Raw genomic sequence first — 14,537 nt, 5'->3', positions numbered from 1 at the left:
AGTTACTTCTTATGAAATTTTAGGAAGTGTAGATTTTTTTATTTTAGAAGCCAAACATGACTTACCAGGCCCTTCAGTGGCCTTGCTTGCCTCCACACTTTCCTCTCTTTCGTCTCTGCCCTAACAGGCACTCTTTGGACGTTCCTGGGGTCCCACTATCTCTCATTTCAGGCCTTTGCTCAAGCTGACACCTCTGGAATGCCCTTTCCCATCCTTTTCATAGAGCTAACATTACAGGTCCTTGAAGTCAACTCAGGGACACCTCTAAAACTACATTGATGGTACTTCCTTCTCCTTTCAAGTGCTCATAAAATAGAGGGTGTCTATGTCATGATTCTTTTACATTATTCATAATCATCTCTGTGTGTCTCTCACCCTCACAGACTGAGCTTTAGGATAAAATGTCCACTTTTGTATTTCTAGTTTCTAGCATAATGCTAGGTGCATAGTGGGCACGCCAGTGTTTGCTGACCAGTGAATGAAGGAAGAATGTAGACAGAGGCTCAAATATTCAAGTAAACGTAAAAGTCAAAATAGAGGCTGTTTGCATTAGGCTTCAACAATGAATTGTCTAGACTTGTACTCTCTTACACAATAGCTTCTAGCTACTGGTATGTGGCTAGTCCAAACTGAGACATACTTTAGGTGTAAAACACACACCGGATTTCAAAGACAGTGCAAAAAAGAGAACGCAGAATACCTCATTAATAATTTTGATATTGATTACTTTTCCTTTTTAAGTCTGAATAATATTCCATTTTATGTACCACATTTTGCTTATCCATCCATGGACCCTTGAGTGGCTTCTATGTTTTAGCTATCGTGAATAATTCTGCTATAAACATGGGTGTACCAATATCTTTCGGAGACCCTTTTAATTCTTTTGGCATATACCCAGAAGTGGAATTGCTGGATTGTATGGTAATTCTGTGTTTAATTTTTGAGTTGCCATATTGCTCCACAGTGGCTGCACCAGTACTTGTTGCTTTCTATTTTGATTTTTTGACAGTAGTCGTCCTAATGGTTGTAAGGTGGTATCTCACTGTAGTTTTGATTTGCATTTACCTGTTGATTAATGATGTTGAACGTCTTTTCATGTGCTTTTTGGCCATAGCTCTATCTTCTTTGGAGAAATGTCTGTTGAAATCCTTTGCCTATTTTTGAATTGGGGCTTTTTGTTGTTGTTGTTGAGTTTTAGGTGTTCTCTGTGTACTCTGGATATTATCCCTTATCAGATACATGATTTGCAAATATTTTCTCCAATTCTGTGGGTTGTTGGGCCCATTAATTTTTGCACAAGTCAAGGAAGCTCCCTTTGATAGGGAGTCTACTCATGAATTACTGTTAATAAATGTATATTATTTACATAAAAACCTAGTTAGAATGCTTAGGAATAGGATGTTCTGGTTAACAAGTACTCAGGTTAACTGGAAATTAAGCAAAATCCCTTTTACAGTTTGACCATGAAACAATCTTTCTAAAATGTGAGTCCCCATTTCTTGCTTAATGAATAGAGCCTAAGGAACACAAATAATTTTACTTATTAAGGAGCTCAGTAAACACCAGAGTCCTAACAAAGAGCATTTTATTATATTTGTACAGTACAGCTACTGAGATCATCTGGTCTTCACAACCAGTCTGAGGGGTGGCAATACAGAGAACTATTAATCTGCGTTGTTTTTAATAAATGGGGTCATTCAGACAGAGCGAGCTTGAGAGACTTGCCTGATCAGCGTCTTATTCTGGTGAATAGAGAAGCCCAGCTATGGCTCCCATTTTCTGGATCTTTCCATCACTTGAATCTGCTCCCTTGATTATTGTGTGAAACACCATATCTTGTGGTTAGGTTCTAGAGATACGAAGTGCAAGCTATAGAATAGGGTTTCTTGGGCTTCCTTGGTGGTGCAGTGGTTTAGAATCCGCCTGCCAATGCAGGGGATACGGGTTCAAGCCCTGGTCTGGGAAGATCCCACATGCCGCGGAGCAACTAGGCCCATGAGCCACAACTACTGAGCCCACGTGCCACAACTACTGAGCCCGCGTGCCACAACTACTGAGCCCGTGTGCCACAACTACGGAGCCCGTGTGCCACAGCTACTCAAGCCCGCGTGCCCAGAGCCCGTGCTCCACAACAAGAGAAGCCGCCGCAATGAGAAGCCCATGCGCAGCGATGAAGAGTAGCCCCCACTCGCCACAACTAGAGAAAGCCCGCGTGCAGCAACAGAGACCCAGCTCAGCCAAAAAAAATAAATAAATAAAATAAATAAATTTATTAAAAAAAAAAGAATAGGGCTTCTTGAAGTGTGGTCTGAGACCATCCACATCCGATTGCTGGCTAAAATGCAGATTCCAGGACCCCACCACATCCCACTGAGGGTGAGGCCCAGGAGTCAGCTTTTTAACAGGTCTCCAAGTTATGACTACACGTGCTAACATTTAGGAGATTGGACTGAATGTGTATTGACTCTGAAACATCTCTAAGAATAGTCTTTGTTTTTAAATGAAGCCCTAATAAGAGATTCTTTTCCCTTGCAAAGTGCAGCTTTTGCCTAAAAGCCCAGTTTATCTGGAAAACCATAATAAGCTAACTTCCAGATAATCAAGACTTTGTTGTCTTATCACCTTGTGTATCTTAAAAACAATAAGCAGTTTTTGAAGTCTCCAGGACAAGACTTTAACTCCATTCTAGGGGAACTGGCTTTCTTATGCTCGTGGTCAGAGTCATTCATTCATTTGTTCCCTCAACCTCTCACTGGTGATGCTTTATAACTCAAACAGCAGCAACAATAAGGGTGTTTATTCTCTCATATAGCCAGAAGTCTGAGTGTAGTTTGACCCAGAGTTGGTTAAGTCATTAGCTCAATGACTTTTTTTTTTTTTAATTTATTTTTGGCTGCGTTGGGTCTTCATTGCTGCACGAGGGCTTTTCTCTAGTTGCGGCCAGCGGGGGCTACTCTTCGTTGCAGTGTGTAGGCTTCTCATTGTGGTGGCTTCTCTTGTTGCAGAGCACAGGCTCTAGGCATGTGGGCTTCAGTAGTTGTGGCTCACGGGCTCAGTAGTTGTGGCGCACGGGCTTAGTTGCTCCACGGCATGTGGGATCTTCCTGGACCAGGGCTCGAACCCGTGTCCCCTGCATTGGCAGGCAGATCTTGACCACTGCGCCACCAGGGAAGCCCCTCAATGACTTCTTGAAAGACCCGGTTCTTCCTGTCTTCTGCTTATTCTGTCTTTCCCGGGTCAGCTTCCCTGATAATGGCCAGAGTGGCCACGGTTCCAGGGGCTCCATCAGATACAGCAACATCCTGAAGGAGAAGGGGAATCAATTTTAGATGGAAATTAACCGTGTCTGCATTCTTCAGTGATTATTGATGTGCAGGAATCGTGCAAGGTACTGGGGATACAGTAGTGAACTAGACACAATCATTGTCCTGACAGATCATTGTGGGGGATCTGGACAAATGAATAGGCAATTATGAATCAATGTGTTAAGTACTATGATAAGGAATTATAGGGTACTATGGAAGCACATGAAGAGTTGTATACATTTTTTATATATATATATATATATATGTCTATACAGTTGACCCTTGAACAACATGGGTTTGAACTGCACGAGTCCACTTATGTGTGGATTTCTTTCACTAGATACATACTACAGTATCACCTGATTCCCAGGGGGTTGAATCTGTGGATGCAGAACTGCACACATGGAGGGCCAACTGTAAAGTGATAGGTTGGGGGCAGAATAGGAGAAAAGATGAGTGCTGTGGACTGCATGTTTGTGTCCCCTCGGATTCATAAGTTGAAACCCTAATCCCCAATGTGATGGTATTAGGAGATGAGGGCTTTGGGAGGTAATTGGGGTTAGATGAGGTCATGAGGGAAGAGCTAATCATGGTGCGCTTAGTGCCCCTATAAGGAGGTGATAGGACCAGAGCTCTTTCTCTCTGCCATGTGAGGGTGCAGTGAGAAGACAGCCACCTGTGGACCAAGAGGAAGGCCCTCACCAAGCACCCTACCGTGTTGGCACCCTGATCTCAGACTTCCAGCCTCCAGAACTGTGAGAAATAAATGTCTGTTGTTTAAGCTCCCCACTCTACAATATTCTGTTATACTGACTGAGAGAGTGAGTCTATGGTCGTTGGGTCTGGGGCAAAGAAATGATAACTGGACATCACTGGGGTAAGTAGTGGACAAGCCATCGGGGTCCATTTTCTGATCCTTTGCCTTTAGGGCACTGTTGTCTTCTTTCCAAGACGTTAATGAATCAGTCTAGCAAATTAGCCCTTACTAATTTGTCGTGGCTATTTTAAAGGCATGGCTGTTTTAGAAGGAGCAATATTTTTAAAAAGCAGACTAATAATACTATAACTTATTATATTTTGTGTAAAAATAGCTTTATTCCTTTTGAAATGTGGGGTATATTCTTCTAAACAATTCAAACTACACAAAAAAAGCCAGAAAAGAAAGTAAAAAATCACCTCAAATGGTTCATCATCCAGAGACAACTAAAGTTCCCATATTCGTGAACATCCTCCTAGACATACCTCTGGGCCCATGTACATATATGTACATAATTTCCCAAACAAGATCAACTCAACATGAGCTTTACAGTTTGCTTTATAAAAACTGAACCATAGGCTATAGGCTTTTTTTTTTTTTTTTTTTTTGCATTACGTGGGCCTCTCACTGTTGTGGCCTCTCCCGTTGCGGAGCACAGGCTCCAGACGCACAGGCTCAGCGGCCATGGCTCACGGGCCCAGCCGCTCCACGGCATGTGGGATCTTCCCGGACCGGGGCACGAACCCGTGTCCCCTGCATCGGCAGGCGGACTCTCAACCACTGCGCCACCAGGGAAGCCCGGCTATAGGCATTTTTAATGGTTTCCTTGTATTCCAGTGTGTGTTTGTATGTGTGTGTACGGGGGTATATGTGTGTGGCTTAATTTATTCAATCAGTCCTCTATTGAAGGACATTTATTTTCAAAGTTTTGTTATGATGGGCAAAGTTCCAGTGAATTTTCATTATCATGTTTTTGAACACAGTACACAAGTTGCACAGTAGAGGAACATAGGGTAGTAAAGCAAGGGACTTCATGAGGTCCAGTGCCTCTTACTCAAAATGTGGTCCTTGGACTGGCAGTGCCTGATTCACCCGGGAACTTGGTAGAAATGCAGAATCTTAGCTCCACCCCCTACCTACAGAATCAGAATCTTCATTTTAACAAGATCTTATCTGGGGGAGAAGGGACAGTTTGCCTGGGAAACCTGAAAAGTGAACAGGCATCATCCGGGCAACGACATCCGGGTGAGACTTGGTCAAGATGGAGGAAATAGCCTCCTGGAAGGAAGACTCTGGGCCTGGGAGGACCCACAGGAAGAAGTCCTGTGTGGCTGGAGCTTAAGGAACAAGGAGAAGAGTGGAGGAGACAGGCAGGAGCTAGGCCACGGTAATGATTCTGGACTTCATTTGGGGGCCAGAAAAAACATTAAAAATTTCAGAGTAATACAGTCAGATTATTATTTTAACAAGCAACCTGTATCAACAAGGATATTCCCAGGTTTTATGGTGTCTAAGCTTGTTTGTTTGTTTTGGCTGTGCCATGAGCTCTCAAGATCTTAACTCCCCGACCAGGGCCGAACCCACCCCCTCTGCAGTGAATGCGTGGAGTCCTAACCACCGGACCACCAAGGAATTCCCAGAGTCTTAAGTTTTATACAATTCGGGATGCTCTTTTTAAGGAAAAGACCACAAAATTATGAAGCATCATTGTGGTTACTTATTTAGAATGAGAAAAAATCACAAATTATACATTTTAAGATGACAGGTACCACAAATATCACAAAATCTAGAAAAATAAAATTTTTATTAAACTGCTGGATACACCTGTCTCATACTTTTTTCGTATATTTTTGGGCCTCAATTCTCTTTTATCATTTCTTCCTGTGAAAACAATTTTATAATATCATTTTATAAGCAGAGAGAATAAAATGATAATTCAGTCCTTCTTCCAACATGGCTGATCAACATTTGCTTTTTATCATTGATAGTTTGGAAACGTTTTGGTATATAAGTAACTATTGTCAATGTCATGGCAAATTTTTTCGGATCATTATCAAATTCGGAAAAATCTCTATTAAGTTTCTTTCAATTATGAGCTGTAAGTCTTCAAAGCATTTCGAATTTTCTCATGCAGTGAATAATCTCTGCTTTTTGAATTGAGGACACTCATTAACCAGGGATTCAGGAGGTGCTCCGGTAAGTGAGGGTCCCTGAAGCTTAAGTTTCATTTATTTCATATAAACACTTTTCTGTGTATCCACCTTTAACTCCATACAGCAAACTGAACTGGGTCTTAGGTTATAGAGACACGGTCCTTGAGATCATGGATTAATGGGGAGACATGACAAAAGCTAACTATAAAGTAAGGCAGAATGTGAGTACTATACAACTGAGAGACAAACACAACTGTTAGTGAAATTCTGGGAATGTCATATACATATTCATAACTATATAAGATAGGCCATAGTCCATTCCAAAAATATTGGTCAAATGCCTATGTGCCTATCACTGCCGGGAACAGGTTGGGAGGGCAAAGATGGATACATCCAACAGGACCTCTGTCCCATGGGTCATAGTGTGGTAGGTAAGATATATATGCAGAAAAAGCAATGCCAATCATAATAATCACAGCAGCTAATATTTATGGAACATGATTCTTTGTCAGACACAATTCTCAATGCTCTACATTTAAATACACTATCATAATACAATTAAATACAGTGTAACAGTACAAAGTAGAATATGCTAAATACCTCATGAGCGGTCCAATTATGCAGAATACTTAAAAGGAAGGGAAATTTTTCTGGCATCATCATCATAAGGAGAAGAATTGAGCACCTGTTGTACCAGGCATGACTCATCCATCATCTTAATATAACATTCAAAACAACACTGTAATGTAGGCATTGATGTGTCCTTGATATGTCAGTGTTTGGAGAGGTTAGGGAGCTGGACAAAGAGAATAAGATGCTGGGCATTGACCTCCTAAGAAAGCTATCATGAACCAGGCACACACAAGTGGTATGGGTCCGGGCTTTGTTCGACTTCAGCAAAGGCCACAAGCATATAGTTCAACAGGCCAAAGCACAGTAAGAGGTTTTTTCACAAAAATGGCAGTCTCCTGCTCCTCCCTTCCCGTACCCAGTCCTGCTTTCCTCTCTTGCAGCCGCGCTGTGAGCTCCTGGGGACAAAAGAGCTGTCTCCTAGTTGCCCAGTGCCCAGTGCCCGCACAGGGCCAGTGTCCTGAAGTTACCTGTTCTCCATCTTGATTCTTGAAATCAGAATAATTTCAATTTCTCCCAACAAAATCAGTACATCCCTTAAAAAATGATCAACGACTAAGCATCACATACAAACAATACCATCTATGAACCTTCATTTATTCAGTGTTCAGACCTCCAGCTGCTCAGCACTGCAAACACCCCTGAAGGCAGGTGGAGAAGAGGTTAGCTGTACCAATTTCATTCCCGTAGCTCTAATTTGAATCCTGACTCCTCCATATATTAACCTTGGGCAAGTTAATTATCCACTCTAGAGAAGTCCTGGCAGGTGGCAAATTCCAGTGAATATTATCTGTCATCGTTTCCCAGAAGAAAGGGGCAAATCTCTTTGATCATGTACTGGGCCTATGGCCTCATTCCTTGGCAGAGATAAACAGTCCCAAAGTCACAGACTACTGACTTAAAAATGTGTAAAATGAAACCACTGATTTAATAAGCTCGGCGGCCTGACATGCTGTGGGCGATGGGTGGAAGAATAGACAACAGTGGGTGGGGTGAGAGTGAATTGCAGAGGCAGAAGGATTGCTACTCACAACTGGAAAGGAGTTTGGGTGGTTTAATGAGAGACAAACTGTCCTTTTCTGAGTAGCCTCCCTGAGGGCATGTTTGTGGGTTTGACAGCTCTTTATAGTAATAGATGTGCATAATAATACCTTGAATCATCAATAAAAGATCACATATATTCCAAGTAAGCAGTTCTGCCAGGCAAAGAGGTGCATAACGCCTTTTTAAAAGACCCCTGAGCTTAACTTTGGACGGCATCTCTTAGAGAAACTCAGTCTAAACTCTTACATGCCCCGGAGCAGCATGTCCTCAATTTTAGAAGTACATGGACCAAAAAGATGTTTTAAAAAATTGAAGACCATGACAGAGCTGCCAGCTTGTTATTTTGCCATGTAAAGAAACCAAGAAACTAACAAGAGAACCACCATCTGTTATCATCTTTCCACGAAAGGAAGGAAATTTTAACGTCGGAGAAAGTAGGAAAGTCACATGCTCAGAATAAAGGACAGTCCTTCAAATTGAACACATTTGGCATTGCAAAACACTTGCCGCATTTCATGACTTTTCTGACTTTGCTGCACCTTCTGGAAGTGTTGCTGTGTACCGAACAAATGGGCCTGGGGTTTAGAAACTACTGCTTTCTCGAGTGGAGGTTCTCCAAGCGTGGGCCCAGACCAGCAGTAGCACCCCTGGGAACTGGTTACAGATGCACATTCTCAGGTCCCACCCCAGGCCTAGTGAAGCAAAAATTGTGGAAGCAGGCCCAGCAACCTGTACTTTCACAAGCCCTCCATGTGATGCTGACACACCCAAGTTTGAGAAGAACCACGGTTGCAAAGCATCCCTTCTATTTTTTTTTTTCCTTTGGCTGTGCCTTGTGGCATGCAGGATCTTAGTTCCCTGACCAGGGATTGAACCTGTGCCCCCTGCATTGGGAGCATGGAGTCTTAACCACTGCACAGCTAGGGATGTCCCCCAAAGCATCCCTTCTAGATGGATGGCACATATGCTCTCCGGAAACCCTCCAATGACAGGATCCCAACCACCTCGCAAAGAAGCCTGTTTCAATGTGAGTCAGCTCAGGTGGTTAGAAACTCCTGGACGGGTCTCGATGGTCCCAGTTCTACCCTCTTGAGCCACCCAGAATGATTCTTCCCTGTCTCCTGGCACTTGACAACACACTGTCTACATTTGAAGGTGACGATTATAGCTCCCTTCTCAAGGTGAGCACAGCCACTGCTCATCAGTGGTCCTCACATGGCTCGATCTCTAGTCCTCTCATCAGCCTGGTTGCCCTCATGTGAAGGCCTCTTTATTCTCATTATTAACAACCACCATTTATTGAACACTTGATACTATGTGCCACACACTGCCTAGGGATATTCCATATCTCCTCATTGTTAATGTTCTCAACAACCCTGGGAAGTTGGTCTCTTATCTCCATTTTACAGAAAGAGTAAGTTCAGAGAGGTCAAGTAACTGCCCAATATCCCTCAGCTGGTGAGTGGCTGAGCCAGGATTCCACCACACTCAGGCCTGTGGCACTCCCGGTCTCATGTTCTTTCCACTGTATGAGGTTGCCCTTAAATTTCCATCAAAATCTTCTTATTTAAGGGGAGGCGGAACCAGGAAGAGGTAGCCATGAGGACAGAGTATGTAACAGGTGGGTAACAGTATGGACTCTGGAGTCAGACAAACCTGGGTTGAGTTCCATTTTCTGCAGTTGCTAATTGTATGAGCTGGCCTGTGTTTCCTAGTCTCTCTAAGCCTCAATTTCTTCATCTGTACAATGGGGATAATAACAGCATCCATTTAAGTCTGCTATGAGTAGTAAATGAATTTGTGCTTATAAAGCACTTAGCAAAGTGCCCAGTACTCAGTAAATATCTCTTATTATTACTGAGTAGATGTACTCAGCAATTATATAATTATAGCACAGATGGATCACATCCACATCCATCCACAGATGGATACACACGTGTACATTATAGCAATATAAACCATTGTCTCCTTTCCAACTCCACCGAACACCCATTTATTTCTGGCCCTGCATGATTTCAGCAACTTCCTGATTCCCTCCCTCCAGTTTCTCACTTTCGTAAGCTGACCTGCATACACTGATAGGTTACTCTTCCCAAAGCCCAGCTCTGATTATGTGTGCCATCTCCCTGTTGAAACACTATCTTCAAAGTAAGTCCAAGTTTCTCTTCCTGGCTTTCAAGGGTCTGCATACGATATGGCCCTAAGTTCCCACTCCCCCCTTGTCCCCACTATTGCCTGACATGGACTCTAGTTCCAGCTAAACTGATTTATGGGCCTTTCTTCATACATGAAGTTCCTTCTGCATTTTCTCCATCCAAAACGACCACCCATCTCCTTACCCTCCCTCCACCTCATGGCTTTCTGTCAAAGTTTTCAATCAAGTACTCTCTCATCTCCAAGAGATGCAGGCAACTTCTTCGTTTGAACTCATTTGGTCTTTATTTCTTGAATTAAAATAGTGTTAGGAAAGGAGCTTAGATTTTGCCACCAGATAGACCCCTGTTCAAATTTTGAATCTTCCTCTAGTGTCTCATGTCCCTGAGATTAAATGTCCTCATCTGTAAATTGGGGAAAATAAAATTACGGAGACTGAAGGAGACTGGCGAATATACGGCTCCGTCTCAGAGCCTGATTCAAGGACTTTTTCAGCGTCTCTTCCCTTCTCCTGTACGGGCATGACGCAGTTTAAATCCCCTATTTGTGGAGAGCGAGGACTTCACCTTCATTGTGTGGGTATCACTCACAGTCCTCAGAATAAATCTTTATAGACAGATACTCACTAAGGACATGTTGAACTGAACCCACTGCCTCTTATTCGCTAAGGGGTCCGTTCACTTAACCTCTCTGAGCGTCAGTACTCTTGTCCCTAAAGTTAGTGATATTAAAAAGAAATCTTTATGCTCCTTCCAGATATGCCATTCTTTCATTCATTCAATAAATATCTACTGAGCACTTACAATGTGTTAGACAATCTGCTAGGCTGTGGGAATGCCATGGGGAAGGTCAGATGTTCTATAATTAGAACTCTGGTCCACAGCAATGAAAACTCAGTCTAGCACTGGCTGTGGACTGGTGGAGCGTGGGCTCCACCAGCCTAGCAGTGCCGGGCTGCAGATGTCAGTAGGAGAGAGCAACGTGTGTAGGCAGCTTGGGAGAGCTGGAGCCTCCAGGAAGACAGTACTCTTTCATCGTAGGTTGGAAAACCTATCATTCCCCTTGGCATGGTGTTTCATAGGCGGCTGCCCATTAGTTGGGTATGAAAAAAATTTTAACGGCTTTACTGAGATAGAATTTACATATGATAAAATTTGCCTGTTTAAAGTGTACAGTTCAATGTCTTTTTAGTATATTTACAGAGTTGTGCAACCATCATCATATCTAATCTAATTAGAACATTTTGATTCCCCAGAAGAAACTGACAACTTTATCTTTGTAATACAGGTCAAGTGAATGAATAGCTTAGCCCAAGTCAAGTCCTGCCTTTCTTCACCAGCACAGAAATGTGTCTCAGATTGTTGTGGAGATGATAGGGTTGAGAAGTCAGAGTGTAGAAATATATATCTTAATTAGATCACTGGTATTCCTTTGATAAGCTGGCTTAAAACGTAACGTCAACCCCAGAGATCTGCAGCTTGGTTAAATGTGAAGTAAACATCCAGACACATGATCTTCTCCAAGCACAGCCCCTGCTCTACCAGCTCCATGGCTCCCTGCTGGCTACAAGCAGGTTCCTTAAGCTGGTATCACATGATGACCCAAGATGGGGCCAACCTACCCTTCCTGTTCCTCTCCGTCTCCTCCCAACATTTGCCCTCAATCCCTCTCTCTCCTCCCTCAGTCAAGTCAATTACCCCTTCTGTGTGCTGTCTTCACAGGCACCGCCCTGTAATAGCAAAGCCTTCTCCGGACCTGCCCCCCTCCCTACCCCAACTCTGGCTTCTCTTTACAGACATGCTCCTTGGGTAAGTTACACATACTTCTGCCCATTTCCTCATTCCTAATCCCACTGCAACCTCACTTAGGCTCCTGTGACCCGCTCCTAACGCTTGCATCGAGACCACCCATGACTTTAGAATTGCCTGACCCAGAGGGTCCCTTCAGGCCTCCTCCCTGCCGTCTTGGTCCTCTCTCCTTGAAACCCTGTCCCCCCGAGCCTGTGACCCATGCCCTCTTTCCACCAGTCTGCTCAGCCTCCCACCTGGCACTGCCCCCTCCCTCCCTCTTCCCAGCCTTGGTGGGGCTCAGGGACCCCTCCTTGGCCCATGGCTCTCCTGGTGCTCAACACCCCAGACCTGCTGTGACCTCACTCTTCACCCATACGCAGAGGCTCCCAAACCTTTCTGGGCACCAGGTGTCCGGGAAGACAGAAATGCCGTTCCCAAGCAAGACGCCTTGGCACTGACCTTGGCTCTGTGCAGGGTCTCTGGACTCAGGCTCGGATAAGCAGAGGATCGGAGGGGAACGTGGGCCAATTTACATAAGAATCCAGCACTGCTGGGGAGAAGAGGGCCCCCTCCTCAGCCCCTTCTCCTTGAGATCTGAAGGTAGAGACACCCAGCAGGTGGACCGCACGAGCTTGTCCCTGGTCCTGGAGCTGGTGGAAAGGGCAAAACCCTCAACCGACAGCTTGCCACAGGGATCCGGTGGACGAGCATCCACCGGGGGACAGGGAGGGCTTAGCTCTGCTCTTCTGTTTGGGGAAATGAAGGAGAGGGTTGTTGGCCTCTATGGGCTGCAGCTGGAGTGGTGTTGAACAGTGACACCATCTGACAGTGGTGAGTCATTACAACAGTGACGTAAGGACTTCAATCCTCCGAGTCCTTGGGTAGTTGGGAAGGAAACAGGTCTCTTAACAGAGAGATTTTGGACTTTCTGTTAAGAAAGGCAGGTGGGGGCTTGAGCAGTTAATGTGAAAAACAAAGATGTGACCACATTTGTACAGTGAGGAAGTGAGTGAGACATATCGGGCACACATATACAAACATACCCCCATTCTCATCCTGTATAGGCAATGCTACTGGACATCTCCTCTTGGAGTCCTGCGGGAACGCCAACCTCAGCATACCTGAAGTTCTTGCTGTTTAACCTCCCAAAGGCCCTATCCCGGAATGTGGCACAACCAATACAGTCCCCAAGCTGGAAGCATTGGAGTCACTCTTTAAAAGATAAACGACTATGCAAATGTCTTTTCATTATATAAGTAATGTCCACCATGGGAAAATTACAAAATGATCCCATTTTACAGATGTGGGAACTGAGGCCAGGAGAAGAGTCATCATGACTTCAAGAGCACACAACAAATACGAGGCATTCCTAGGTGCACACTGTTTATTCTAGAGGCGAGAACAAATGTTTGACATTTCTGGCTTTTTAAGGAGTCTCTTCAGATGCCAGTCTCCTTGGAGTGTGGTTAATCTGTTCATGTCCTGTGAATTCATTGAGGTCCGGTTTCAGTGTTGCTCCCAGGAAGACCGACTGTCCTGATGTCCTGACCCACGCTGGTACACTGATTCTCTAACAGATTCTATAAACGTCTTCTTGAGACCCTCCTGCTGGTGTCTGGAGACTTTGCATATTTCACCTTGTCTCATCCTTACTGTGATCCCATGAGTTTCATGAAATCCCTCTCTTTTTTTTTAAGATGAGGAAATTGAAGTTGAGAGAAGCTAAGCAAATTGCCAGCTCCCACGGCAGAATTCGAGTCAGACCTGTCTGACCGCGAGCCTGGGTCTTGTCCCTGGCCTTGCTCTGCTTGTCAGCCTTGGGCCTGGCTAGGAGGGGTACTCTGAGCACTGCTTCTCAAACTTGACTGTGCACTGGGAATCTTGCCAAGATGCAGATTCTGATTCAGGAGGTCGGGGTGGGATCAGAACGCCTGCATTTCTAACAAGCTCCCAAGGGATTCCAAAGCTTCTAGTCTGAGGACCACAGTTTGAGAAGCAGGAGTTCAGAGCACCCCTCTCATTCTGCAGCAGAAGAAACCAAAGCTTGGAGTAAAGCAACATACTTCAAGCCACATGGCAAGTTAGTGGACGGGGACAGGAGAAGGTTCAGGAACGTTGATTTCCAGTCCAGACCCTTTCCTATCCTGTGTCAGTTATTAAGTTATCGCCTCTCAGCTCCAACCCTGTCTTTCTACGCTTGGCTTTGGATACTGGAGATGGGATTCTGCAAACTACACTGTTCTGCTTTGCCCACTGGCCCTACATTAGGATCTGTGCATGTGCTCAAGACATGAGAGACAGAGAGAGAAAGAGAGAGACAGAGGCGGGGAGAGAGGGAGAAAGGCTGCTCAGCCATCAGTTGGAGTGGGGGAGGGGAAGGGCGAAGAAGGGACTTGCTCCCTCCTATTTGCTTCCAGAGGTGTCTGCCATCCTCTCCCTGTGAGCATAACCCGGCAGTGCTTCTATTGCAGTAGCAGTGCCTCCCTGTAGCAGCAGCTGGATCCAATCTGCAGTTTTCCCAGTCCTTGCAGAACATCCTCACAGGCACCAGCACCAGCAACCAGCCCCCCTTCCCCAGGGGTTGGGTCCCAGGCCCACAGGGCCCTCCTCCAAGTGTTTACTTTGAATAATTCCGACCTCTTCCCTTTGTCCCGCAGCCCTCGGAGTCAGCAGCTTCTCGCACTTCCTGCACTTACTCCCTCCT

Source organism: Globicephala melas, chromosome 1 (assembly GCF_963455315.2).
Source record: "Globicephala melas chromosome 1, mGloMel1.2, whole genome shotgun sequence".
Lineage (NCBI taxonomy): Eukaryota > Metazoa > Chordata > Mammalia > Artiodactyla > Delphinidae > Globicephala > Globicephala melas.
Note: the sequence above shows the minus strand (reverse complement) of the source record.